The sequence below is a fragment of the Gopherus evgoodei genome, chromosome 1, assembly GCF_007399415.2.
Source record: "Gopherus evgoodei ecotype Sinaloan lineage chromosome 1, rGopEvg1_v1.p, whole genome shotgun sequence".
In the NCBI taxonomy this organism is placed as follows: Eukaryota; Metazoa; Chordata; order Testudines; family Testudinidae; genus Gopherus; species Gopherus evgoodei.
Window position 1 is genome coordinate 139,983,539 of NC_044322.1, and position 26,838 is coordinate 140,010,376.

Consider the following 26,838-nt stretch of genomic DNA (forward strand, 5'->3'; position numbering starts at 1 on the left):
TGAAATTGGTGGATCCAGCAAGTGGAGCATTCCTCCGTAGGGGTAGAGTTGTTATAGTGGCTCCTCTGCACTCCTGGCCCCCATTGGACAGGGCACATATAGACTGGGCAATTCCCCCAGTTTCTAGAACAGCCCTGTGCGGCTTAATGTACACTTTGGGACAAGTCTGGCACTGGGCAAGTGAAGATCATGGGGCCAAAAAGGAGGCCTACAGCCAGCTTTCTCCTAGTTTTGTGCTGTTTTCAAAGACTTTCGGGAGTGAGATAGTCTGCATTTCTCTGCTCCTCCACTGAAAAAAAAATATTGAGGAGACCCAAATTCATTATTCCTTCTTGCTGTCTCATCAAAGAGAAGCTATGATAAGAAAAAGGACTAAAACGACACCTTCTTATTCTACAAGATTTGCTCCCTGTCTGTATTCAGGGTCACTTCTGCTTATTTTACTGACTAAACCATGTTTTTCCTATATTTATTCTGGTTAGCACTGCAAAGCCATTACTGTTCTGTGTGAGTGAGCTGGATTCTCTTCTAGCTCACACTGCACTAATAAAATTAAGGTGCAAGTGTAAAATCTAGAAACATGGAACTGCAGGGTGAAACTGTTATACACTCATATTTCAGAGTATAACCACAGAATGAGGGAGATATGCTCTGAAAAATATTAAAGAAAACCTAAAAGCCATTCAATTTTAAGCTTAAACCTATGATGCACGGTTTGGTTTGAGGCATATGGTATTATGGGCCTGATCTTTGTCATCCTTAGTCAAGCAATACTCCGAATGACATTGAAATTTCATAGCAAAGTGCTCTATCTTCTGTAGTACACATTTTACTTTAGATATATATAGACACACACATATCACACAATTAACTCAAAAAAAGTGATTACAAATAAAAAATTAATTGCAATTAATCACAATTTTTATCACACTGTTGAACAACAGAATACCAATTGAAATGTATTAATATTTTGGATATTTTTCTACATTTTCGTATATATTGTATTCTTTGTTGTAATTAAAATCAAAGTGTATATTATTTTTCATGACAAATATTTGCACTGTAAAAATGGTAAAGAAATAGTATTTTCAGTTCACCTCATACTAATACTGTACTGCAATCTCTGTCATGAAAGTGTAACTTATAAATGTAGATTTTTTTTGTTACATAACTGCACTCAAAAACAAAACAATGTAAAACTTCAGAGCCTACGAATCCACTCAGTCCTACTTGTTCAGCCAATTACTAAGACAAACAAGTTTGTTTACATTTACAGGAAGTAATGATGCCCTCTTCTTATTCACAACAGAAAGTGAGAAAATGCATTCACATGGCATTTTTGTAGCCAGCATTGCAAGGTATTTATGTGCCAGATATGCTCAACATTCATATGCTCCTTCATGCTTCGACCACTACCATTCCAGAGGACATGCTTCCATGCTGATTATGCTAATTAAAAAAATAATGTGTTAATTAAATTTGTGACTGAACTCCTTGGGAGAGAGTTATTAGTCCCCTGCTCTGTTATATCTGAAGTCTGCCACATATTTCATGTTATAGCAGTCTTGGATGATGACCCAGCACATGTTGTTCATTTTAAGAACACTTTCACTGCAGATTTGACACACAAAGAAGATACCAATGTGAGATTTCTAAAGATAGCTACAACACTCAACCCAATGTTAAGAATCTGAAGTGCCTTCCAAAATCTGAGAGGGATGAGGTTTGGAGCATGCTTTCAGAAGTCTTAAAAGAGCAACACTCCAATGTGGAAACTACAGAACCCGAAACAGCACAAAGAAAATCAACCTTCTGCTGGTGGCGTTTGACTCAGATAATGAAAATGAACCTGTGTCAGTTCGCACTGCTTTGGATCGTTATCAAGCAGAACCCATCATCAGCATGGACACATGTCCCCTGGAATGGTGGTTGAAGCATGAAGGGACATATGAAACTTGAGTGCATCTGGCAAATATCTTGCGATGCTAGCTACAACAGTGCCATGAGAACATTGTAAACAAGAAGCAGGCGGTATTATTTCCTGCAAATGTAAACAGACTTGTTGTCTGAGCCATTGGCTGAAAAAGAAGTAGGACTGAGTGGACTTGCAGCTCTAAAATTTTACCTTGTTTTATTTTTGAATGCAGTTTTTTTGTACTAATTCTACATTTGTAAGTTCAACTTTCATGATTAAGAGATTGCACTACAGTATTTGTATTAGGTGAAGTGAAAAATACTATTTCTTTTGTTTTTTTACAGTGCAAATATTGTAATAAAAAAATAAATATAAATTGAGCCCTGTAGACTTTGTATTCTGTGCTGTAATTGAAACCAATATATTTTAAAATGTAGAAAACATCAAATATTTAAATAAATGGTGTTCTATTATTAACAGTCTGAATAATTGTGGTTAATTTTTTTAATTGCTTGACAGCTCTCATATATATATAATATATATTATATATATATATATAGATATACCTATCCAAACAAGCCAGGGCCCCAATCTTGAATCAGTTTTGTGCAAAGTACTCCCCCTGCCCCAATAGGTCTCCAGAACACACGAAGTTGTACCTGGGCACAGTTCATTGCAAGATCAGGGTTGAGGTTGGCAATGTTTACTGTAATCATATTTGATCTTTACCCCTAAACATGAAAATTCACTTCCCTTTGAGAAGCATCTGATTCTAAAAATAGAAATTATTATTGTGTATATAACTAAGCACAACAACAAATGACAGTTCTCCACTCTGTTTTTGGCTCAGTAGTGTATGGCACTCCATGACTATTTACAAGAATTCACAGTGACTGTGCTACTACACTTATTATCAGGCCTGGTATTAAAGAGAAAATGAAACACAGTAAGACAGAATATTTGTTTTAATTATAAGCATATGTCACAGGAAACTCATTTATTCTTTTAAGAATTAATGTACATCACATTTATATCACCATTTTCAGTGGTGGCAGAAGCATCCTGTATCTTGGAATCTGTAGAGACCTTGAGATAATAAGGGTTTATAAATATACACAACAGAATCCAGAGTAGCAGATGCTGCAGCATGTGTACAACTCTCTGGGAATTAGTTTCATGTTTTGCTTGAATTTCAGTTCAGATTATGTTCATGACCATGGATAATGTGATCTATTTCTGATACTGCAATACACTGTTTGTTTCAGGGTGGAGGACTGTGTATGATGAGGGTTATATCTAGAACTGAACAGTGGCTAATGCTGTTGGATAGGGGATTCCTCTGTTCTTGAAAGGTTTCTACTGATTGGTCCATTTAGCTAGGTAATTATAAGGCCCTCATCTATATAGTATCTAAGTAATTTCCTTTGTGCAAGTGTTTGTAAGTTGCTGTTTAGCAACACCACAAGAAAAAAAAACAGATGAATTTCTCTTTATCTGCTATGTTGAATCCACAAACATAATTAAGTCCCAAGTTGACTCTCCACTAATGATCTCTCACTTAGGTAAATACAATTACAAGATAGAGTATGAGATAGGGAACTCAAACCAAACAACCGGTATTAAACAGCCTTACTCCTCCATGTTGCATCTCCAGGAGAGTACGTGTTGCCAGCCCTTGCAATTTTACCATTATTCCTGTAATATTTATGAGTTTTTTTTATAGCCCTGGCTCCTGGATCATGTGAATCTGTGATTTTCTCAGCTTCAGTGTTTTTAAGAGTACATTTCTAGCTCAGATGGTTTGCAGAGAAAAGCTGGAAAAGGTGAATCAAACAGCAGAAGATATGTAAAAAGGGCTGTGAGTATTATTATTTTAAAGAATCTTATGATTTTTAAAGCCATCTCATGATTTTTTTTGTTTTGAAACCGACTCATGATTTTTGAATGCTACTGGATTAGCAATACTGGTATTTTAGGATGGGTTTTCCCTTTTGAACCATTGACAATTGAGCTGAGGAAAAGAGGGGATTTAACCCACAGACTGTCCTGCAAATCCAGAGGGACGGGAATTTCCATCTCAGTCCTCCAGCCTCTGTTCTTGCCTTTCACCACACCAGTGATTCTTGCAGCTCTATGCGTCTCTGTGTTATACGTGCAATAGTTCGCCTGCAAAAACAGATGTAGTGCAACGATTCGAGAGAGCAGGAGAGATTAAAACCCCTTCTGAAATAGACAACCCTCAGAGAGGGCTCTGCCTCCCCACGAGCAGCTGACAGCCAGCCCCTAGAAACAGTCCTACACAAACCCACTGCTGCGTCCCCGAAGTCACAGCCCTTGGCCTCCACCTGTCTGTGTCACAGGGATGCTGCATGTTGCATGCTCTTGACAGCAGCTGCTCCCCCTCTTAGCAATCAGATTCTCCCTCCCCTCGCCCCCCCTTGTTGCTGCTGCTGCCGCCGCCTCCTTCCTGTCACGACCCCCGCTGCTCCTCCCCCTCCCGCTCCGGCTCGGACCCTCCCCCGCCCCAGGCTCCAGCTGTCAGCGAGCCGCCCGCACCCCAGCTCTGGTTGCTCGGGAACTGCAGAGTCAACCCAGCTTGTCCGCGCGGTGGGCGGGGTCGAGATAGGAGAGCGGCCGGAGGGAGGGGGTGAGGCCCCCAACCCCTCCCGCGCGGAGGAACAGCCCGTTTTCATTGGCCGCTTGGTGAGGGGCGTGGCTTCCTGCCAGCTTGCGCTCTCTCCCACTGGTGGGGGGTGGTGTCAATGCAGTCCAAGGGGGCGGAGCGGGGAGGGCAGCGGGCTAGGCTGAGAGCGGAGCGGAGATAGAGCTAGAGAGGGGGCGGCGAGCGCTGCCGGGTGTAACGAAAACAGCAGCGGAGCCGCAGCTGCCGGAGCCGGGTGAGTGCCGGGCCGCGCGGCGAGGGCGAGCCCAGCCCACCTGTCACCTCCCCGGGCTGCCCGTAACAGCGGGGCCGCGCCCCTGGGCTCCCCCGCCCCGGGCAGTGAGCGGCCGCTGCGCTGCGGGCTGGCTGGGGCTGGTTTCCCCGCGGCACCGGGGCGAGGGTGTGTTGGGCTCCCGGTTGCCCCTGAGGTAATCCGGGCCTAGGGCAATTGGGGGCGGGGTGGCGCGGGGTCATGGCCCGTCCCCTGGCTGGGACGGGTCGGTGCTGGCGGCTGCTTCGGAAATCCTCCGCGCGTCACGCGGGGTAGGTTTGTGGCTTCCCCCGCTAGGGAAATGGACCAGTTGCTCCTAGGCAGGGAGCGACCCACAGGAGAGATGCGGGCGGAGAGGAGGCGCTGGGAGCATGGGGGAGCTCCAGGCGCAGCCCACCCCCGGCGGGGAGAAAACCCTTCCCCAGTTTCAGCTGCAGGGAGGGGGAAAAGCACAGGGATCCCGGTCGCGGCGGGGCTGTCCCTTGACTCTGCTCCAAGCCTCCATCTTTCAGATCAGCTTCTGGCTAGTGATGTGCAGTTACATATGGATTTCCTTTGCCCCCGCCCCGGTCCTGGACAGCTGCAAGGGAGAGGGATGTTCTGAGTGGGACGCTTATGGCTCACACTTCTAACCTGCTCTTCAGAGCCTGTTATAGGCTGCAGGGGAGGGGGCTGCGTTACCCTTTTAATTCCTGGCTTCTGTGTAGAGGATGTGGGTGGTGCTGCTGCTTCTTAACTACTTCTCCAGCCTCTGGTTTTGGATCCTCCTTCTCCTGTCTGCATGGCTCCATTGCCTACTGTTGATGCGGCAGGTAGCTTTTCCAAGCTGTAGCAGGAAACTGCCATAGTGAAACTGAGAAGAATCAGTGAATTTCTTCCAGCTGTTGCTTGGGGAAAGCTATACACAACACCAGGAACATTAGGGTTCTCTGTAGATCAGAAAGACAATACTACGTGGTCTACATTCACATTTAGAAAATTAACTTCTATTCCTTACTGATGTGAAACTTAATTTTTTTTAAGTGAAAGCTTTGATTCTCCACAGATGAGATTATGAGTTAATACAATATAGAATAGGATTTGGGGGATAAAATAAACTTGTTTACTCGGTACTGGCAAGTGAAAGCTTTCCCTGAAGAGGCCTAAGCCATCAGGTTATGCAGTAACTAAGACCAACATTTTCAAATAAATTACTGTGTTTTTGTTCTGTGTTTGTACAGCACCTTGTACAGTGGAGTCCTTGTCCGTGATCTGGGCTCCTGGGTCCTATGATAATTCAAATAGTGGCCTGATTTAAAAATTAAAAAATTAAGAGATGCTGAGCACCTGCAGCTCATGCTGAATGTGAATGACCAAGTTCTATAGTACCCATTGTAGTAATGGTCTTTTGGCTACAGTGCTTGATTATGGAGTAACCCAAGTCCGTAAATCCTGCCTCTCCTTATTGATTGTGTGAAACATTTTAATTGAATTGTTTTCCTCTGTAATTAAACATAATATGATTGAATTTACATTCCATAGTGCATTTTGGATTTGCGAAGAACCAAAATAACGCATTTTTTTTTTGAGTTTCAGTATGCATATTACCTGATAGCAAAGAAATCTAGTTTTCAACTTTAATGTCTGTTACAATGATGCTTTGTGCTTCTATTCAATGACAAGTGCATTTTATAAGAAACTTGCATTTTTTTCTGCTGTTGTAATTTTAGCCCTTTTATGGCTTAAAATAATTTGAGACTTTTAATCAGAGAAACTATTAAAAAGAGAGGGGGAAGGTGGTAGCCTTGACGGTTTCAAAATCAATACTCAGATGCATGTTAAAGTGATGTTAAAGGTCAGTTAAACTGATGAAAACTGGAGAATTTAAAGATGGGGTGGAAGACTTTATATGGAATCTGTTTTTTGTTTAAAATCCTCTGGGAAATATGATTACATTTCTAATACCTTTATACTTAAATTGACCATTTAAAAAAAAATCACATTTACTTCTCCCTATTTTGTTGTGTTTGCATTATACTCATTTGGCAATGAATAGAACTTGTCACCTGCCACTCTTGGCAAGTTGTTCTGTGAGGGCATCTTTTCTGATTATGTGTAACATTTTAAAAATAATCCCAAAGAACTAATTCTTGAAGGTTTTTAGAACGTTGTCTCTAACAGGACATTTTTCAGATCACTTTTGTTTGACCTTACTGTAAGAATGATGTCTTACAATGCTGTTAGTATTGCATATAATATTGTACAAAATCATATATTTTTATCTTCATCTTAACTGAAATATTCAAAATTTCTTTTGATCACTACTAAAATAATATTTTCACTTTAGTTTTAAAGTAGAATGACTATATTTCCTTGAAACTCAGAAGAAAACACACTTTCATATCTTAGTATGTAAATACTGAATATTAAAAAGTATGTACTGTGATGCTGTATAATCCTAACAGTAAGCCATCAAAGAGTATTCATTTCCATAAATCTTGATGGTTGGCAAAGTCACTGCTACTGTGTCTGTTCACTACACTGACTAGATAACTTAGTGAATATATACTGCTTCATAAGAGAGCTTTATAGATTTTTGAGCTACCATGTCAGATTCTACCACTGGAGCAATGGTATATTTATCTGTAGCACTAGTGTAGTTTGACAGTCGCAGTGGCTATTTCTGTTAATGCATGGAGTAGAGTGGGTGAGTGGGAGGAGAATCAAAGCTCCAAGTACAGGCGAGTCTCATCTTACGGGGTTCCGTTCCGCGGTTAGCGCGTAAAGCGAAAACCGTGTATAGTCAAAATTATATTGTTGAATGGTGGGCAGAATTGCCCACACTGTAGATAAAGTATTACAATTGTTTTTTTTTGTTGTTTTTGTTTTTTGCCGACGGCGTAAAGCTGAATCGCGCATGTTAAATGTGTGTAAGATGTGACAGACCTGTACAAAGTAAAATAAAAAACATTCCCATCTACAAAAAAGTCTAGTTAGAGGAAAAAAACAGTTCAACGCTGTGTGTGTGGTGTGTGTGTGGTGGGGTGGGGGGGAAATGTAGTTGAGATGCAGTCTACGTAGGGATACCATTGAAAATTGTTCAGATGCTTCAGTGCCAGTGCTTCTCTATGAAGCATATACACACTGCTCTCAGACTTCAGTAGCTGTCAGTTTTTCTTGGTGCAATTGAAGTTGTTGCTAAAACTCTATATAACATGGGTTCTGCTATCTCAGAGACTGCTTCTTCTCACCTTCTGCCCAGTAGTTGGGGATGACCCGTGAAACTTTTCTGAACACTTAGCATACTGGAGATCTAGAAGCATAGTGTTCTTAATGAAGGATTGTCATCTCTGGAAATTAATTTCCCCAATGGGCCAAAAAGCCCCCCCTTCTTTTTTTTTTTGTTTAACATTCACAATGTGCTGTGAAAGTTCCCATTGGTCTTTTTTGAGAATGGTGGCTTGAGCTCGCAAAGTTCTAGAGTTTTACGATATGTGAACACATCACACTAAGCCTGGGCTCTGACTCAGTCCTCCTTTCGTACACGCACGCACACACCCTTACTTGGCTTAGCAGGAGCACAGGACCCAGTTTCTAGGATGCTAGAGGGATGGACTCAGAGTCCAAGTCTCACTGTGGCTTAGGTTCAAGCCTGGTAATTTTGCAGCGTGGATGCTATGCAAGCTGTAGAACTGAGTCAGAAGATCTGTGTAGTGCAGTATAGATGTGTTAGCATAGCTGTGAACCCTAGGACCAGCAACTGTAAGCATAGGTTTGCAATGCAGTGTGGATGCTTGAGCAAGGGCTTGGAAACAGTGTCAACAAGCCGAGTTTACAGTGCAGTGTAGGCATACCCTTAGAGCAGGGGTGGCCAAACTTACTGGCCCTCTGAGCCACAATGAGACAACCTTCAGAAGTTTGAGAGCTGGGGCACACCTGCGGAGGCTTGGGGCTTCAACCTCACTCCCGCTGAAGCCCCGAGCCCTAGCAGGTGATCCTCGCAGGGCTGAAGCCCTGAGACCCTTCCTTCCACACAGGGTAGAAGTCCCCATCATCCCACCCTGCTGCAATCCAGAGGTCCTGAGCTTCCCCCCACCCCACATCTGGTAGGTGGAGAATGGGAGGGTGTGAAGGTCTGCAAGCTGCACTTTAATAGTAAAAGAGATGCATGTGGCTTTCAAGACACAGTTTGGCCACCCCCCTTAGAGGCTTATTTGAATTGCTACTTGGACAGTTTTTTGGTTTAGAGGATTTTTTATATTGGCTATACAAGTTTCCCGGAGTTATATCTTATGCAAATTTTTTAAAAAGAAGTCAAGAAATAAAAGGACACCTTAGGAGAAGTTTGTGATGAGAATATAGGTCAGCTCATCCTGTCATTTCACTGTTTAAAAATAACAATCTCTTTCATTTTGTAATAATACCTTCCATTTGAGGATTTCAGGGTGCTTTATGAGCAAGCATAGATTCATGGAAGGGACCTCAAGAGGTCATCTAGTCCAGCCCCCTGCTCCTCAGGCAAGATCAAGTTTATCTAGATAATCCCTGACAGACATTTTCTAACTTGTTCTGCAAAACCTCCAGTGATGGGTATTCTGCTACTTCCCTTGGATGCCTATTCCAGTGTTTAACTATCCTTATAGTTAGAAAGGTTTTCCTAATATGTAATCTAAATCTCCATGGCTGTGGTTTAAGCAGATTACTTCTTATCTTGCCTTCATTGGACACGGAGAAAAATTGATCAGTCCTCGTTATAACAGCTCTTATCATATCTGAAAATTATCATCAGGTCCTCTGTCTATTTTCATGGCTAAACTTGTCAATTTTTTTATCCTTTCCCCACAGGTCAAGTTTTAAAAAACCTTTTATCATGTTTGTTGGTTTCCTGTGGACTTTCCAGTTTGTCCACATATTTCTGAAAGTGTGGCACCCAGAACGGGACACAGTACTCCAGCTGAAGCCTCACACTTACTAAACGGAGCAGGGCAATTTCCTCCAATGTCTTGCATATGGCACTCCTGTTAATACATTTCAGAAGGCTAGCCTTTTTCTCAATTGCATCAGTTTGTTGACTCATATTCCATTTGTGATCCACTATAACTGCAGGATCCTTTTCAGCAGTACCACTGCCTAGCCAGTGATTCTCCATTTGTATTTGTGTATTTGGTTTTTCCTTCCATAAGTACTTTCCATTTATCTTTATTAAATTTTATCTCTTTGATTTCAGACAAATTCTCCCATTTTTTCCAAGGTCATTTTGAATTCTAAACCGTCCTCTGAAGTGTAGAAATCCTTCTGAGTTTGGTATCAAATGCAGATTTATAAGCATATTTTCCACTCCATTATCCAAAGCTTCAATTAAAATATGAATAGTACCATACAAGGATAGACCCCCTACAGGACCCCACTAGATACATCACTCCCAGTTGGACAGCGAACCATCAAGAACTACTATTTGAGTATGATCTTTCTGCCAGTTTTGCACCCACTGTGACAGATATGGCAATGCATGCAGTATCCCGGACAAACTTTACTGAATTAAATTTAAGTATCTTTGGAGTCCATTGTATTAAAAATGCAAAGTTTACCTATTGTGGGGTCTTATGTACTTTTTTAGGGAAGAGACATGGCCAATGTAAACGTGGGGAAATGTTATAAACTTCAAAGAGCTGTTTTAAATAATGTAATAGAAAAAAGATAAGTGGGGGTTCTTAGGAAATATGTGGGAGGGGTTGAATGCAAATTACCTCCTTCAGTTATGCAAAGACCCAACCTTTGAATTTTACTTGAGGAAGGGACCGTTGGCTGATTACCTATTCATGTATCTGCAGATCAAAGACCCAAAACTATAAAAAGGAATGATTCACAGATTCTTGTGTGTACTTGTTCTTTAGTAACTGCTATTATCACTTGTGACCAGGAGGGGGGAACTCTTGGTGGGGTTTGAAGGACGGATCACTTGCCAGAGCCCTTCCCTTGTTGGAGTTGGCAGGGGGTAATCACTTATAAGCTTAGTTGCATGGGTATAGGTTCTTGTATTGTTTTTAATATAGTTTCGCTGTAATGTTTTCACCTAAAGAATAATATGCTTGATTAGGAAAAGCTGGTTGATAACTCATACTTCTGGGCAATAATGCTGTTTAAAGTCTCTATGGAAAAGGCAAACAGGCCTGCTGAGGCTGTCTGACTTGCTGAGGAATTCACAGTGTAGGCTGGAACGGTGCAGCCTGGGAAAAAGCCCGGTCAGAAGGAGAGAGTTGCAACTCTCTACCCAAGACAGGTGATGGATGAGGATCCTGGAGTCTAGAGTGAATGCCCTCAACTGGACCACAGAGGGGTAGTAGAGGTGCAGTTGCCCTGAACTGTGATACCCATGTTATAGTAATTTCATCAAGATCACACTTCCCTAATTTTCTTATGAGAATGTCATGTGGCACTGCCAAAAGCATTACTAATATTAAGATACATCACATTTACAACTTCTCCCTATCCAGTGGGCAGGACCCCCTTTCAAAGAAGGAAATTAGATTGGTTTGGTATGAATTGTTCATGACAAATCCCTGTTGGCTATTACTTACACCTTATTATCCTGTAGCTGCTTAAAAGTGGATTTTTTAAGCATGAGCTAAGCTAGCAATACCTCTGTGAGTTAGGTGTTATCTGGATTTACAGATCGTGAAACCAAGGTACAAAGAAGGTAGGTGACTTGCACAGATATGCAGGAAGTATGTGAAGTAACTGGGAATAGTCCATATTTCTGACTTCATGTCTTTATATTCTAACTGTAATACCACCTTTTCTATCTGCTAAATCTTGCTGTCTTTATTACAGCAGCTTATATGGTGTGATCTTTCCATCTAAACTTTTCAGTACATGTGAAACATGGTATATTTTCCTTTAAAAAGTGATATGAATCAATTTCATATATTAAAACATAACATAGTAAAAATGATGAGAGAACTATAGATCTAAAATGCTCTACCTATTCAGTTTAATAATATTTAAACTATTGACAAATTAACTTCTTAGAGTTAACAAAAAGTCTGTTATCATAATAAGCTTTAGGCACAAGCCATCCTTATGAAAATTTCATAATATTAATACAATATTTTCCTTCACTAAAATTGTTTTAACTATTTTTGTTAAGTATTAAATATTTTGATTAACTGAACACTGAGAGAATGGAAAATAGAAATTTTAAAATAAAAATCCACCCCCCAACAGATATTTATCTTATGCCTTTGAAATGTTATACATATACTTTGTCTTCTAGATACACAGTCCGTAACATCTACATGAATTTTCCAGGGATAACTAGCCACTTTAGGGCTTCAATACTGTTAATCTCTGCATTCACGAAATACATTTCAGACCAAAATAAAAATCTGAATATGAGGGCTGTGGAATGGTACTGCTTTATTTGAACCAAGATCTATACATGTACATTACTTCATAATTATGAGACTTAATTTAAACCTTTGCTTTGTGAACAATAACAAAAAGGAGCAACAATATCCTTAGAGTTTAGTTATAACTTTGTCATATATATGGCTCCCATTAACATATTTGTACATAATATTGGAATTTTTTAGATCTCTCTAAAAAGGTTAAAATTAAAGTGTTGTAGGCAGTGTGGGGCATTCCTCTGACCAGCTTAATCCTGTGTAGTGAATGTTAGTGTTTGTTTTCCACCTTGGCTTCAAATCTCTAGTGTGACTCTGAATTGGTGCTATTCAGTTTATTGTCTTATGCTGGAATTAGCCCTTGATATCTCAAATTACTCTTTAGTCAATGGTACTTTGGAAAACTGAAATAATGACTTATTTTACACTAGGCATGTGTGTGTAGCTATGTCGGTCTCCATATATTAGTGAGTCAAGGTGGATGAGATAATTATCTTTTATTGGAAAAATATCTGGTGGGAGAGCCGAGCTTTCATGCTTACACAGAATTCTTCTGGAAACTCCCAGACCCGAAGATAGCGTGACCAGAAGGAAATGTGAAAAATCAGGCCGGGAGTGGGGGGATAATATGAGCCTATATAAGAAAAAGACCCCAAAATCAGGACTGTCCCTATAAAATCAGGACATCTGGTCACCCTACCCAAAGACGAGCTCTGTGTAAGCTTGGAAGCTTGTGTCTCTCACCAACAGAAATTTGTACAATAAGAGATTACCTCACCCATTTTCTCTCTCTTGCATTTAACACTGATGTGAATGTATTTTTGTGGGGAGGGAGAGGAAAACATCATCATAAAATTGGTGGCAGGCACACAGATAAAATTTGCTGACACTGTGTGAAGGTATGAAATAAATCCTAAGAGGATTGTGAGTAAAGTTCTAAATATTTTTTTAATATGCCAGCTAGAGATAGCTCCTGTGTTTTGGTGAATAGTAGTACTGTCTCCCTTATTTTGTTCTTCTTAATCTTACAGATGACTACAGAAATACAGATGTTAACACACTGCTTCATTCATTGGTGAAGTGAAGGGGGGAATGTGACTGTCTGATTACATAGAACCAGATATTCATGAACCTATTTCTGCATGAAAGTATTTGAAACACAAAAAAATAAGTTTGGACCATAAGGGCAAAGTGTAAAGCTGGCTTTTTTTTTCACCAAAACAACCAATATTTAAAAGCAGTTATCTATTTGCTGAGGTTTTACAAATATTAGAAGTTGAAGAAATGATTATCATTTGGTGTATTTACAAAATAATTTTTTTTAAGCTAGTTCGCTGTCCTCAGAAATTTGCTTCGGTTGATCTCCTCAAATGACATGGTTATTCGTGAACCAATTATATTGGTACTTTAATTCAAAATATCACTTCATTTTCCTGACTCATGCAGAATGATTTCGACATCTTAAAGTAGACTGTGTAATCCAAAACAAGATCTATGGTGGTGTAAGTGACTTGTAAATATTCCAGTATATTTAAATTGAGTTTAGCGTTTGTAAAGTGAATAGTTTCTCAGCCATGGAGATTGATGTCCTGCGTATTCACAGAATAGGTAGATAACTGCAGTGTATACTTCAGTTCACTGCCTCACTAGTGTATCTCAACTAGCTCTGACCTTGAAAGATTTGTTCACTCTACCTGTTCCTTACTTGTCTGTAACATGCTAATTGTGGTGATTTTTTACATATGGAACAGAAGTCATGTAGGAATTGGACTTACCCAACAGCCTGGCTAAACAGCTGTCAAATGGTAACAGTTTTTTTTATTACTATTGGCTAGGATGACCAGATAGCAAATGTGAAAAAACGGGACGGGGTGGAGGGTAACAGGCACCTATATGAGAAAAAATCCCCCCAAATGGGACTGTCCCTATACAAACGGGACATTTGGTCACCCTACTGTTGGCCTGCTGTTGAGTTAGTGACCAGGACCTTGAAGTCAGAGTTTCCATATCCTATCATCAGTCCCCTTGAACTATCAAGCTTTCCTTTCAAAGGCAGCTTTAAGGTATAAAGATGGTTATATCTGTATAATTTTACTAAAATAATCTAATTTTAAAATGCAAGATCTGTTAAACTCTGTACTGTTAAGGTTAGAGGTCAAGAGATGATGCAGATTAAAATGGCTTATTTTTTTAACATCTGAGAGATGTCCTATGGCCGTTACGTACATGCATGCTTAGATTAATTGACTTCAGTGAAATTACATGTACGAGTATGAGTTTCAGGATCTGCTCATATAACTTGTAGAGTTTGTCTTTAGAAGGCAAACTTATAAGTACTGTTTGTTTTGTTTTGATCCTCTTCACACATCAGGGATATTTCCTGTTATGACATTCTTCTTTCCAAACTTTAGTCTTCACAAAACAGCACTTTTATCTTCTTAAAGTAAGTATTTACAGCAGATAAACTCAAGAGAAACTTGCTGTAAGGTATCCTGTCATTATAGTGTTAAGAATTCTTTGTAGTAGCTATTCCTGTTATTATCTTGCTGTAACTTACCTCCTTATACTGGACCATATTAATCGCTAGTTCCTGAGAACAGTTGCCTGAAGGTGGGTATGTGTTTCATACCATACAGCACCTTTATTGGTTGTGTGATGGTGGTGTCTGACTGTCTTGCCTACCGAAGTACTAACCATAGAAGAAAATGAAAATCTTGGTTAGCCTTCCTTAGTGTCACCTTCAACCCAAAAATCACACTTTTGACTTTTAAATTAACTATTGTTTTAAAGCAACAGTTAAGAATAGAGATGAAATACAGGCAAAAAATTCCTTTTACGTGTGGTCTTTTTTTCTACTTTGTGTCTAGTCGGTTTCTTCTTTCCTGTCTGTAATCTAATAAATGCCTATTCTTGCAAATAATTATGCACCCGTGTGGTAGTACTAATGAAACTTACTGCATTACTCAGCTTTGTGTCTGCGGGATTGGGGCCCATGTCCAGTTTCCCCTAGAGTGACCAGATGTCCTGATTTATAAGGACAGTCCTGATATTTGGATCTTTTTCTTATATAGAGGCCTATAACCTCCCACCCCTGTCCCAATTTTTCACACTTGCTATCTGGTCACCTAGTTTCCCCGTTTGGGTGGGTCTTGAGCATAGCAATAGGGGGGAAGGAGAGATTGCAGCGATATTGTGAAACCACAACATTGGCAGGTGGGTTAGTAGCACCTGAAAGTGTTTTTGTGGTGTGTTTTTAATTGACTGGATTTCAAAGTGACTGTGGTGCTTATAAATGAATTAGTGGAATAGGATTTAGCAATCTGCAGAACTTTTTATTATATTAGAAATATTTTTAGAGTGGAAGACTCATTAGGCACAGATTTGTAATGATGTAGAATGAGTATCTTTTGTTCTCGACTGAACACTTGAAATTATTCTATGCTATCTTGCTTATAGGTTGGTTATATATAGAATGCTTTAACTTTTTTAGGCTTGATACTTTCTTTAAGTGAAACAAGTTGCTGGGTAAGGAGTGGGCATACAATCCTAGTAATTACACTCAACATTGTATGTGAATCTTGGAAAGTTAGAATGAATTGATGAACATGAACAGTAATATTCTTTTACTGGCTATGACTGCAATAGATTTTTACTGGAGTGAGGATATATCTATACCAGTGGTCCCCAAACTTTTATCTGTAATAGAAGCCGGCAGGGGTGCTAAGGGGTGGCATTCTGTGTATTCGTGGGGGCGGCACAGTCTGAGTGCCCTTTTTTGCTTGTGGCGGCAAAATGGTAGAGCTGGCCCTGCCTCTGATTTCTAGAATATGTATAGAATGAATTATATTAGGTTTGTGACTTGGCAGCGAGAAAATTAACATATACTGTCTTATTTTTAAAACGTTCCCAGTTGAGGTGGATTCTTATGAAGACAAGTTTCCCTGTACTAGTTAGACTCTACTCTGTGTCTACAACTAGACAAAATTAAATTAAACACAAAACAAAAATTGTGAAGCAGTTCATGCATATCTTTTGTTGAATTACTTTGTCAATAGCTGCCCCTGGTGATGGTTTTAAAAAAATCCCACTCATATACTAGTTTTAGATGAAAGACAAGCTTTTGTTGTAACCGTTAATTGAAGATCATTTTAAATTTATAGGAAGTAGGCATGTAGACGATACCTTTTTGACATACACTTTTGCCATTATCAGCAACTCCCTTCCCTTTGATACTTCATGACTCCCTGAAATGATTCTTCTCCAATGACTATCCTCCCTGCCCTTGAAGAAGCCTTCTATGCTTTGGACACTCCTTTTCCTGGACTGCCTCCATAGCTATGTAGGCAACTCTGGTTCCTTCTGAGTTGGTTGATTTCTTTGTCTCTGGCTTCACTTCTCTGATACTTCTGTAATGTTCCATGAAATAAAATTCTTTGTCCTGTGCTCTCTCCAAAATCAGTATTTGCTCCATCCTCTTGTCTTTGCTTTTATCTACAACTCTTATGTTGACATTTTAATTTGTTGATAGCTTTAGAGTCCTCTCTATTCATACTCATGACTAGGGCCCTACTAAATTCACAGTCCGTTTTGGACAATTTAATGGTCAAAGAACTTCAAAAAATCCTAATTTTCATTATTTCAGCTATTTAAATCTGAAATTTCACGGTGTTGTAAGTGTAGGGATCCTGACCCCAGAAGGAGTTCGGGGGGGTGAGGGGTACGGTACTGCTATTCTTCTGCACTGTGGTGGCAGTGCTGCCTTCAGAGCTGGGCAGCTGGAGAGCCGTGGCTGCTAGCTGGGAGCCCAACTGTGAAGGCAGATCTATCACCACCAGCAGTGCAGAGGTAAGGATGGCATGGTATGGTATTGCCACCCTTAATTCTGTGCTGCTGCTGGTGGTGTGCTGACTTGAGAGTGGGCACCCAACCAACAGCCACTGCTCTCCAGTTGCTCACCTCTGAAGGCAGCATAGAAGTAAGGGTGGCAATACCATGACTTTACTAAAATAACCTTGTGGGTTTTTTCCCCCCGTAACTCCCTTTTGGGTCAGGACCAACAATTTGAGAAACACTGGTTTCCCCTATGAAATCTGTATAGTATAGGGTAAAAGCACACACAAGATCAGATTTTACAATCTGACACATTTTTCATGGCCCTGAATTTGGTAGGGCCCTTGTCATGACTAAGTGATGTGTGGCTCATTCTCACCTTTAGTTAAATGTGTCAAAGACCAAACTGCTGCTTTTGGGTTGGAAGAGCATTCTTTGTTGCAACTCTCTCTCATCTGTCTCTCAATTCAGACTTCCTGATTTTGCTGCTTCTGTTGGTCTGTTACCACCAGCATAAGATTTCCTGTATACATCACTTCAGATAATTCTGTAGAAATCCTTCCACGAATTTTTCTTTTCTTGTCTGGATTATTGCAACTCCTTCCTCTGTGGTGTCCCTAAATCCAAACTCTCCAGAGTTACATATGCAACATACTGCTGCCTACCTTCTCATATGTATATAAAATAGTGGCCAAATAATCCTCATGCTTAGAACACCTCCACCCACATTCAGTTAAAAAATGTGATGTCTAAAACTCCAGCCTACCTTATGGACCTCTTCATGCTACCCTGATCCATCTGTTTATCTAGTACAGTTCCTTCTCTCTCCCTTTACTCTGTTTTATGGCTGATGGTATGTGAAAATTCTTTGCAGCTCTTTAATCTGGAATAGCCTTCCATTACCTCTCTGTATCTTCTTACATTTCCTTTTTGAAAACTTCTTTCCCCTTGTGTATGCCTCTTAACTCTCTCTTTTCCCTCTTTTATTAGACTTATGATTGACTGTTTTAATTCACATATTATTGTAATATTGTTATGCAACTGTAATCTGTCCGTTTATCTGTGAAACTAGTTTGGATACAGTTTGTGTTAGAGAGAACTATTTATGGAGTGCTATTGATGTACAATGTGTTGATCCAATGAGAGATCATAGACTGAAGGCACAGTTTGGTGCAATACAGTATGTTACAAAACAGAAGAAAACAAAGTAGGGGGCGGTCAATGCAGATGGAAAACTTCACAGAACAGGGTGATTTTAAAGATATTTCCACCACTCCTCTCTTTGAAGGAGAGGCAAAGGGTTTACTATAACTTGAAAAGGTGTTCCACTCAAAATTGGGCATGGAAAAAACCAAGAGAGCAAACAAGGGCCAGTGGGATCAATCAAGAAGTATGGGTGGAGTGTAAAGCATGTTATGGGCTGTAGTTGGGTAAAAGGCTGTGTAGATCTTCCAGAGTTAGGACCAGGAGCTTGAACTTCGTGAAGAGTAAGAGTGGAAGGCAGCGATGAGAGAACTCTAAGTACAGAGTTGTCTGTAGACTAGAGAAGAGGAGGGTACTGAAGGATACTGAAAGTGTGGTAACTGAAATAAGAGAGCCTTGAAAGTACTGTATGATGCTTTTCTTAAGACTTATAAAAGATACTCTAGTGTGGGCTAGTTTAGGGTTCCAAGAACTATTATAGTGCCTTAGCTGTAGTGATAAACTAGCTCTGTGTGTGTGTGTGTGTGTTTAAAAAACAACGCTAATATTAAAGTGAAGGTATGGGATACACGTAGTAGCAGCAGCAGCAGTAATAATAATTGAGAAGAATCTTCCAAGTCAGTCAGTGAATCTTGATCCTGTTCTTCCTAATTAGACATCCTGTGGCTTTACCAGTTGGAAACTGTCATATCACTTTTTTTTGTTTGTAGCATATATTTTACAGATTATGTAACAGGACTCTTTGGGTTGCTCATAACTTGTTTTCAGATGCACTTTTTTGTTCAATGTGTCTTTTACTCATGTGATACTAATTTCTTCAGCTGCCTCTGACAGTTCAAATTAGCTTATTGTATTTCACAAAAATGGTCTATCTGAACTTTTGTTTATTTGAAAAAACAGTTTTATGCGTCAGCTAGAACTCTGAGAGCTATGAGAGATTTGTTCTATTCGGGCTTTTGCCATTGTCTGTCTTTTACATTTTTGTGCAAACTAATTGAATTTTTAGTGACTCATCTTTCCATTGTAAAGTATGGTTAATATTTTATTAAAATGGTGGTAATAAAGTCAGTGCTTACTGAGAGACAGCACACAGTGAATGCCTAGATTGAACAATATTTTCCTATATTTACAACAGCTACTTCCTTTCTTTTTTAAGGTACATTTGTGACAGAGTTGATATGGGTAAGGATCAGAACTAGTACATTGAGTGTGTAGGGAAATAAAAGTTCATGGCTTTGGGGACATGGTGGGACATGTACACGTATTCCACTTTCATAAGTTTAGGGCATGATCCTGCAAGATATTGAGCAAATTCTGGAGGTCCTGAGTGCCTCCAATTCTCACTTAAGTCAGTGGGAGTTGAGAGCATTCAGCACCTGGCAGGATCAGCCTAGTCTTCAGATAAGTAATTATTGGGGAAAAATGTTAGGTCCTGATTTTATAGTTTAATACATTACAGCAGCTATTTGGGTTTATTGTGCACACCGTGTGCTAGGTATTGTACAAAGAGGAGAGGCATGGTTCCTGAAAACACTGACTTCTGCATTTCTCAATTTGTGTGGGAGAGGAGAAATTCTTCCATAACTAACCTGCTTATAAGAATTACAAGTGCAACTGAACCCAGCTCATGCTATTCTGTTTATATTAAACCCTCCATTACATAAATGAATAAATGTAACTTTTAGAAGTAGTGGGTCGTGTTCAACTGTGTTTTCTTAAAAATAACTCTCTTTTTGGATGAAAGATGGTGTTTCAGAAATTTAGATGTAAAACATGTTCATCTTATTCTTTTACAGAATTGGCAGAGATGTTTATTAGTTACATCTGGAAGATTCAGAAAATGAGTGAGATTTTCTTTCAGATGGTCCCAGTTATGTTCTTTTATAAAAGAGTTTCACACTTGAAGCTGTTACTGCTAGTTATTTCACTAGTGGTGAAAAGCTAGGATGTGCTAAAAGAACATGGTATTTTTCAGAACAATGAATTGAGAAAATATACTGTCCTCCTAAATAATTAGATCCTATTACTGCTTTCAGTAACACATTGAAGACAGTAAAGTGGGGAGAATATGCAGGTAAGTACAGTAATATTTAAATATAGTTAGGTTTTAAACATTTTTGTATTATGGTAACTTTTTAATATCTCAAACTTAAACAAGTGGTGAATAGTTTTAATTTTCATTTGGCAAATATTGGGATTTCTTTCTTTAACTTTTTCTAATTATGTTTGAAACTTCAATTCCTTGTTTGGTCAGAACAAAAAATATAACTAGATTTATAAGGTGTTAAATGTGAAATAGTCTTATGCTACAGGTAAGTCACCACAAGGAGCGTGGGTTTTTTAATGTACAGTAGCTTACACAGCGTAAATTAAGCATATGGATAAATATTTGCACAGTTAGGGTATATGTGTGTGTGGACTGTATGTTTTAAGTACTTCAGGGTAGGGACCATGTCTTTGTATTTTTGTGAAGTGCTTAGCACCAGTGGTGCCCCATCACAGTTATTGCATCACAATAATTTAGATTTTGTTTATATTTTTGCCAGTTAAATGGTGAGTTCTTTTTTAAAAAAACCAAACTTTAAAATATTCAGTACAAGGAAAAGTATAAGTAATGAGAGTATAGTTTAACTGTGAGGTGGAAGAAATTGAATTGAGATAGTAATATGGAGAGAAAGAAGATAACATAATTTCTTGAGTAGTGCCATCCACTCTACTGAGGATATGTAGTGTATGGCTTCGTTATAAATTTAATTTGTGGATCAATATTTACTTAGCCTTTCATTAATCACTTATTTTAAAATGAATTTGGCAAAGTATAAGTAATGAGGATTGGGGGTGAGTGAGGATGAATTCATCCCTCCTCCCAAATCATGGTAAATAAATGTTGGATATGAATAGTGGCACCTGTGCCCTCTTTTCATTCCCTTCCCATCTTCTTCCTCATCTCCGAGTAAAGTTGAGGGCCAAGTGAGCCACTGGTCACATCCCCTGCCACCATGTCCTCTCATCACTTTGCTCTCAAACCCCTTTCGAACTGCTGCAGAGATTGCACAACACAGCCAAATTCTGTAGTGGCTAAGGGAGATTCCTTCAGGCTTTCAGGCTGCCATCTTCCTTTTGTGCAGTAGAAAGACCTTCATGATTTTTATACGCTTATGATGGGGACTAGTGGATTTCACTTTTGTTGCTCTCTTATGTAGTTCTTTAACTCTCCCAGATGAAGAAGAATGATAACATATAACCTCTTACTCAGAATCTGTAGGACAGATTAAAAACTTGGAAATTGGTCAAATTGGAAGTTGTAGCCTATGCTTCTAGAGTGTCCCTTTATAAAATATATTTTTGGTTAGATATGTTTGACTAGGAGGTTTTCATGTTCATTACATGTAGCTCGTGGTGATGGCAGAACTGCTCTTCACAAAAACCAAAACAAATCTGAAGATTTGTGTATTCCTAGACTCATAGATTCTAGGACTGGAAGGTCATCGAGGTCCAGTCCCCTGCCCTCATGGCAGGACTAAATACTGTCTAGACCATCCCTGATAGACATTTATCTAACCTACTCTTAAATATCTCCAGAGGTGGAGATTCCACAACCTCTCTAGGCAATTTATTCCAGTGTTTAACCACCCTGACAGGAAGTTTTTCCTAATGTCCAGCCTAAACCTCCCTTGCTGCAGTTTAAGCCCATTGCTTCTTGTTCTATCCTTAGAGGCTAAGGAGAACAAGTTTTCTCCCTCCTCCTTATGACACCCTTTTAGATACCGGAAAACTGCTAGCATGTCCCCTTTGTCTTCTCTTTTCCAACAAACCCAATTCTTTCAGCCTTCTTTCATAGGTCATGTTCTCAAGACCTTTTCCAATGGCTAGTTATGCAGAACAGCTTATCTTCATAGTACAGTGGCAGATACAACATTAAAATAGATCTCAAAGCAGAGTTTAGATCCAGAAGTGAAATGGCACAGCCAAGCTTAATTTGTAATATAAAACATAGAGCTTTAGATAATATATCTTTAGTCAGCATATACTAGATAGATATAGTTATATTCAGGCCTGAGCCTGCAAACACTTATTCCTGTGACATAGCATTTACTACCATCTGTAATCCCATAGACTCTCTTGGCATCAGTGGGGACTAGTCATACTTAACTGTCAGGCACCATTATTTTTAAGTGTTTACAGGTTTGGTCTCTTAATTAGTAATTTACTATAATGGTTAATTTAAGATCTGGCCTGATTAGATTAAAATCATATCCAATCTATAACCATTGCTTAGACTAGCAACACAAATATTCAGTATTTTAGTTTCTAGTCAAACTGTTGAATCAGTGAAATAACTTTTATATAAAGAAGGAGCCACTATAACTTTAACCATAACCCACATTAAATTGTATTGAGTCTGGTTTGGATAAGTTGGTGTTTTTCTGCCATTCCTATCATCCTTACTATAAGTCACTGGTTCTCAGACTCTACTATAGTTTGGAGTACTTCCCCTCTCATTTGTGGCTGGACAGACCATCCCACCACTTGCAAGCACATACATTCAATACACTTGTAATATTATCTTCAGCTGTCTTTAGTGCAATGTAGCAGCTAGAAACAGAGAAGGGGACAGCATCATGTGCTGAGACGGGGCTAGTCACATCATCAGCATGTGCTTTATGGACCACAGTTTGAGAATCTTTGCTGTAAGTGTACTGTTGTGTATGAAAACCCTAGACTCTGACCAAGTTTTATCCTTTAAATATATCTGTGAATTAAACAAGATAAGTCATCTAAATGCTAAATGAACTGTCCCAACTTGAAGGGAAATTACATTTTTAATCAGTTTTTCCATGGGGTTCTTAATTGGAGTATCAGTAAATCACTTATGTATTAATTTTCCATTTGTTTCTTCAGTGAGTTGGTAACAATCTGCTCCTTCCAATCTAAGGATGTTTGAAATATTTTATGTTTGTTCTTCTGTATTAATCAAACGTTATTTATCATAGAAGCATAGGACTGGAAGGGACCCTGAGAGGTCATCTGGTCCAGTCCCCGGCTTCGTGGCAGGGCTAAACCACCCTTGCTGCAGTTTAAGCCCATCACTTCTTGTTCTAACCTCAGAGGTTAAGGATAACAATTTTTCTCCCTCCTTGTAACAATCTTTTATGTACTTGAAAACTAAACATGTCCCCTCTCAGTCTTCTCTTGTCCAGATTAAATAAACCCAGTTTTCTCCATCTTCACTCACAGATTGTTTTCTAGACCTTTAATCATTTTTACTGCTCTTCTCTGGGCTTCCTTCAGTTTGTCAACATCTTTCCTGAAATATGTCGCCAAGAACAGGACACAATACTCCAGTTGAGGTCATATCAGCATAGAGTAGAGCAGAAGAATTAGTTCTTGTGTCTTGCTAACAACACTCCTGCTAATACATCCCAGAATGATCTTTGCTTTTTTTGCAACACTGTTACACTATGGACTCATATTAGCTTGTGATCCACTATGACTCCCAGATTCCTTTCTGCAGTACTCCCTCATTCCTAGGCAGTCATTTCCCATTTTGTATGTGTGCATTTGATTGTTCCTTCCTAACTAGAATACTTTGCATTTGTCCTTATTGAATTTCATCCTATTTTCTTCAAACCATTTCTCCAGTTTGTCCAGATCATTTTGAATTTTAATCCTTTCCTCCAAAGCACTCAAATCCCTTTCTAGATTGGTATCGTCCACAGACTTTATAAGCATACTTTCTATACCATTATTTAAATCATTGAGGAAACTATTGAACAGAATTGGACCCAGAACTGATCCCTGTGGGACCACATTCCATATGTCCTTCCAGTAATTTTTAACTTGTTCTTTTCCTATTCTAGCTTCTGATCCTACCTCATTTTCACTGGCATTCACTATGTTAGATGTCCATTTGCTGCTAACCTTTTTGGTGAAAACTGAAACAGTCATTTAGCACTTCTGCCATTTCCATATTTTCTGTTGGTCTCTTCCCCCTCCACCTCCTTGGGTAATGGTCCTACCCGACTCTTGCTTCTAAATGTATGTGTAGAATGTTTTCTTGTTACTCTTTATGTCTCTAGCTAGTTTAATCTCATTTGGTGCCTTGGCCTTTCTAATTTTGTCACATAATACTTGTTTGTTTGTTATTCATCTTTTGTAATTTGACCTAATTTCCACTTTTTATAGAACTTTTTTTTTCTTTGAGCTTCAGATAATTGAAGATCTCCTGGCTAAGCCAGGGTGATCTCTTGCCATACTTCCTATCTCATACTTATATTCTCGTTCTTTATCTATAAACATTTTTGTCTTAACAATACCAAAGAAAGAAATGCATAATGAACTTGGCAGGCATTACTAGCACCAGTTGAGAAAAGCTGACTTTGAGTAAATGGTAATGACAAGGTTATGGGGGAAGGCAAGTGTAGGCAGCTGGAGATAGGAGAACCTGCAATCCAGGAAATCTTACGGGAACCGTATACAAGAAGAAGAATTCTCAAAATGGTAACCAGTCACTAATGGAAAAAATATTGTGCAAGTTCTAACCTCATCCATATAGACTAGGGTTCCAATCTTGCAAGTGATGGCACGTGGGCACAGTGCTGTATGAAAGTGGCTACATGTGGTACAGCAGTCTGCCTGTATGCTATCAACTGCAGGATCGATGCTTGGAGAAGTGAGTTTTGATGTATAGCCACTGGAAAAAAGTGTATGGACCCAATAAATAAAATATTCCAAAAATTCATATTAAAAATCACTTTCTTCCATTGAGTACATCTTGATTTTGAATTCGGATTAAGCCATGCTATCAAAATGGATTTTCTACCCAAAAAGTCAACTTCAGAAAGGAGTTTTTAGGGTTGGTACCAAACTTGATCTTCTATATTTTATTCTGAAAAAATATATTAAGATTGCTTGCCTGTCTGTAAGCCCACCTACTAGTTTTCTTTGAGAAAAATCTTTAACTACAATTACTATAAAATGAAAGACGTGTCTTTCGTGGTAGCACCTTTGGGACATAGTTGGTATAAATAAATTTAAAAAATTTAGAGAATAATCTTTTTGTGTATGTGTTCTTGACTCTCTTGGTGCCCATAGCATTACAATAATAGTACAATTTTAAAATTTTATATAGGGTCTTTGATATAATCATATACTTTAGACTATACATATTACACTATAAATAACTGAAAGCAGTTGTGTAAAGACATTGTGTGGGAAGTAAATAAATATATTGGTTTATAAATTGATAAAGTAATGACTATGAAATTTGAGGCAAGGTCCTACAAATCAGTATTATACAAGGAGTTATGCTGAGCATGACCAGAAATATGCTCAGACAAGAAAGAGATGAAATTGCTTTTATTATATTTTTGTTGACACCACAACAAGTCAGCTCTGACTCCCTAAGGCATTTCAGAAAAAGTCTCTGAAATGTGACTAATTTTTATTTTAGATACTTATATTTCCCCAACAACAAAGCTTTAATGCAAAGGTTATCACTTCTGTCAGTATCTGCTGATTTCTCTGATTGTATCTCAATTACTGTGTGGCTTTCAGCTTCACTGCTCTGTTCTTCAATGGGCAAAACATCATCTTTGCTGCTTTCTAATCTACAGCTATTTAAAAGCCAGTGCTTTCCAGTAGATGCAAGTGCTGTACCATATTGTTACCATAGTTTCATATTCTAAATGGAAAAACTGTTACCTTGTTCACCAGTGTGTGGTGACAATTTCTAGGTGCAGAATATATAATAGCAATGATTGAAGTCCCTCATAAAATGACTTTCATAGTGATTTTTATCTTCTGTCCTTTCTTTGCACATTGTAGAATGGCTGGGACTGTAAACTACTCTGTACTGTGCTTGTTGCAGTGAAGACACAACCTATTTGAGGCATCTAGGCACAAAGACGATATAGGAAAGACCTATCATTATATAAGTTTTATTCTAAGTAAAGCTTAAGTGAGGGTGAGTTCTTTCCGTGAGAATTATTGAAAGGAGGTTTGTGGTGGAGTATGCCCCTCTGAATAATCAATAACCAAGAGGGAATTTTTTTTGATGTTTCTCCTGGCCAGTAACTCTGTCCTACATGCTGCACCCTAAAGGTGTGGTAAATTTTTAAGAATTGTGGTGGGAAAACTTAGAGCTAGGAAGTTATGAAGGGGTTCCCAGACAGGTTTTTTTCCTCCTTTTTTTAAATTCCTTCAACTGCAGACTACCTTTCAGGGGGGGGATGTTGCAGAACAGGTTTATTTTTTTTTGCTCTCTGTTCCAGCCCTACAACTTCATCTGGGTGTGTATATATATATTTTATTAATATTTTAAAGAGCTGGAGGGCAGGCATTGTGTTCCAGGGCTCGCTCTTGTGCCTGGGACTAGTTTTTAGATCTGAATCTTGCAGCCTTTGTTGTTAATTATGATCATGGAATTTGCCTGACCCCAGCCCTTGCTGAAAAACCACTTATAATTTGCATGTTCTCTTGCCTATGCTTAATGATCCATGCTCCTTTTTATCTAGGCTTTTTATATCAAGACTCACCATTGAACTTGAGTATCTTGCAGTTCTCTGGCAGGGTC

At 39.0% G+C, this 26,838-nt stretch overlaps 1 protein-coding gene across 4 annotated transcripts in view; it reads left to right on the plus strand.

The window, feature by feature from the left end:
- Positions 1-4,710: 4,710 nt before the first annotated feature.
- The window catches only part of CDKL5 (cyclin dependent kinase like 5), a 206,665-nt gene continuing 184,537 nt past the window's right edge, over positions 4,711-26,838 (plus strand). For all 4 annotated transcript variants that reach the window (XM_030574189.1, XM_030574182.1, XM_030574193.1 and 1 more), the window contains exon 1: positions 4,711-4,812. The gene's annotated coding sequence lies outside the window, so the exon portion shown is untranslated. The remainder of the gene's footprint in view (positions 4,813-26,838) is intronic.